Source organism: Choloepus didactylus, chromosome 10 (genome assembly GCF_015220235.1).
Source record: "Choloepus didactylus isolate mChoDid1 chromosome 10, mChoDid1.pri, whole genome shotgun sequence".
Taxonomy (NCBI): domain Eukaryota; kingdom Metazoa; phylum Chordata; class Mammalia; order Pilosa; family Megalonychidae; genus Choloepus; species Choloepus didactylus.
In genome coordinates, this window is record NC_051316.1 from 122,324,640 (window position 1) to 122,328,230 (window position 3,591).

Below are 3,591 nucleotides of genomic sequence, written 5' to 3' on the forward strand. Positions count from 1 at the left end.
TGGAATAACTGTAAAACTTATCCTATATTCCCCATGGGGTCGCTGGGGAGGACATGTATCATCACTAGCATAAGTGAAGTACTTGTTAATTCCAAAGTATTGTATCAATGCTAGCTTTGTTATTGTTGCCTCAGTGAAAGAAAATAGTTTCATTTCAAATATAGGTATCATTTCTTCCTCTGTGAGATTAGCACAGAAATGTAATGTGATTCTCAGATTTAGCCGACATTGCCAATGGCCTTCTTAATGTCCATCTTTCCCTTCTTTCTCATCCTTGCTAATGTAATCCTGAATTTGGTGAGGGTAGCACTGTGCCCGGTCAAAAACACCTGTGTCCTTGAGTTTTCTTGGCAGGGGTGGCTATGGGCACTGATTCTGGCCAAAGGGATATAAGAAAAAGCCAAATGGGCAGGACATCAGGGAAGGCTATTGATTTGATGATTTTTAGAAGGCATTTGTCTTTAGCTATTTGATCTCCCTCCTTCTTTCTTTCTGTAATTTCGATGCAAAGCTATGAATGAAACAACCATTTTGGGAAGATGACAATGCAAGAAACAGATTAAAGATTGAGGATTGGAAAGTGAGAAGGAGTCTGGTTTGCTGAAAGCATTGTGATGCTTCTATACCAGGCCTGGACAGCCAAATCTAGATTTCTTGATTTGTGAGATAAACTATTATGGTGCTAAGACAATGTGATTGGGTTTCTAATACCTGCAGCAGATTACTATCCCAAACTGGCATGATGGCTACCCTCTTACACAGTCCAGAAGCAGAAAAAATAGGGTATATTCACTGTACAAATCCCTTCCTCTGAGAGTAGACTTGTCACCACTCTTAAATATATTTACTTTGCTCTTTTCTGTCCTACATCCAGATTTTAGTTAGTTCAGCAGAAGTGTTGGTGTAGTATCTTACTCCGCAATTACCAGGAAAAGTGTTTCTCAACAGAGTTTAAAAATCTGTCATCTATCTATCTATCTATCTACTATCTATATCTTATCTATCTATATCTATCTATCCATTATCTATCTATCATCTGTCTACAGTCAGTTCTGCTTTAACATTTGTTTTGAAAACATGTGTTACAAATAATTGATTATGTTAGGGATTGATCCGAAAGGAATGCAGATCTCACGTTATATTATGTGCAATTTCATGATCAAGAAATAGTAGGTGAACCCATACAACTGCACCCAAAATTGTACTAGCTACCTCATGTAATCACATGTCTTATGAGCCACACACTTACACATCTGGTGTTACATTGTTCTATATGATTCCATAGAACCTTCCTTCTACCACTTCCTAATAAGTCACACACTGCAGCCCTTCTGAGGCTCATTTCTCCAAGCAAAATACAAGTATTATCAAGATAAAGTTCCATATTTATTCTAGTCCCTGGGTATTTTTTAACTATTAACATGTATAAAATCTTGCTATTGTTTTTATTAGATTACTAACTTTTTTGTTCGTTGTTAATGTGCCACTGATGAATCTTTTCAATGCTGTGCCCTTACCAATTTTCCCCATAAGTTTTGTGATTTTATTGCATGATTTTGCATAGTATAGTGATTTTTAGGAACACGTATCTTGTGTTATAGCATAACTGCATATATTGAAATAGACAATAACAGTCCCTATATGGAGGTGCATTTTAAGGGTAGCATAAAGGTGGTTTATCTGATGCACACATTTTTTTTTTTTTAAGATTCACATTTCTATTGATGAAATTCAAAATATAATAACAATTTAGTACAACTTTTTTTTGAAATACAGGTCTAGTAATGAGAGGAATAGAATTCTTTTTTTGGATAGATAATATTTCACTTACTTGGGGTTCAAAGTTAGTGTTCCCTATCATGAAAATCAATTGCAATTGTTCAACTATTAATGCTGATCTTTAGTGAGATTTTATGTATTTCATTTTTGAAAATGTCTTTTCACACATATAGATACTGCCATATATTGATAGCAATCCATAAGCATATGTGTTTAATTTCACATATTCATTGTTTGGAAGGCATTTCTGGAATTCTATTAGATCTTCTTTTGATATTTCCCTTTAGCATGTCATTGCATTACAGATTGATTACTTTCAATTGAAGGTTAGGTGGAAGCTCCTAAATTGCACAGTTAAGTGGATTTTAAACACGGAAATATCCTTTGCACTTGCAACAAGGTCTGTTGGAACTGCAGTGTGAGCACAGAAAATACAGTATAACAACTGAAAATTTGTGTGATAATGGGATCTTCCTTCTTGTTTTAACGTTTGACAGCATGGAAAGCATATGAAGCAGTTTGACATTACTTGTGATTCAAACAATATTAGATGCATCAAAATGACTTATTGCAGTTCAGTTTTTACATATACACTGTATTTTGCCTTGTAATCATAGGTTGAATTCATGAAGAAACATTATGAAGTCTATAGCAAAAACTAATTTCCAAAGCCATTCAGTGCCCAGTAATAGCGCTTGAGGTCAGTTCTTTTGGTTCAGAAAATTTCACTCTTGGCTCTGAGCTCAAAAAATTGCAATAAAACTTTACCAATGCTAAGCCATCAATAGTTATATGGTAGCACAAATCATTTTCACATATTCATTTTCTATCTCTGATTTTAAAAAAAGCTCATGGAATGGATGATGGTTAAGTGTGCGAGAGTGAGTGAAGTCTACCATTGAAACTGCTCGTTCAAAAATATTTGCTAGATTTAAATATTTTTCTCAAAGACCCTGCTGGTGAACAACACAGTGAATAACCACAGGCTTTAAACACCTGACATTGCCACAAGCTTTGTTATTTGTTCTACTAAGCCTTTTTCTTCTCCACATATTTTTTAGCATAACCAGTTGAACCACTTTGTAGCAGATTCCACTTCAGTTTGTACTGAATTGTTTTCTCAGTTTCTTTGTAATTCTGCTATTGTCCCAGAAAATTCCTAGAGGTTAATTCTTCAGCCACCTCAAACTTTGCACAGATTCCTCAAATAAACAACTGTGCACTATTGGTGACACCTGTTGACTCATCAAGAGCCAAGGAAAATCACTCAAAATCATTTGCTTTGTTTTTTAGTTGACTGTTACATGGCTCCCAGGGCCCTCAATGCTTCAAGCAACTGTTTTTGACAAAAGTCTAATAAGTTACAACTCTTTTTTTCTCTGGACACATTCCTTTCACTACAGCAATAATGAAACAATTTAATTCACCATCAGTAAATGGCTTTCCTTTCTTGGTTACCAAAGAGCCATTTGGAAACACTTTGGTTGTGGCCTCATTTTCATTTTTTATTTTTGTGATGAATTCTTTTGTAGCTATTCTTTTTTTTACATTTTCTGATTTTTCTGACAGTTACTTTGGCTGTGAGTTGGGAATATTGTGATGAGTGCTTTGTCTGCTGATATTAACATGTACTGCATTCTTTTAACACAGCTATACTGTCAGTGTATAATAAATACAATGTTGTGCTATATCATCTGAGAACAAAATAGTCCACTCTCCCTGTGCCTTAAAAGCCTTACATTTGCAGTCCACTTTTATCTTCCTGTTTGGAATGACTTTAGAATCACTTCCCTCCACCCAGGCTTTCTTTTA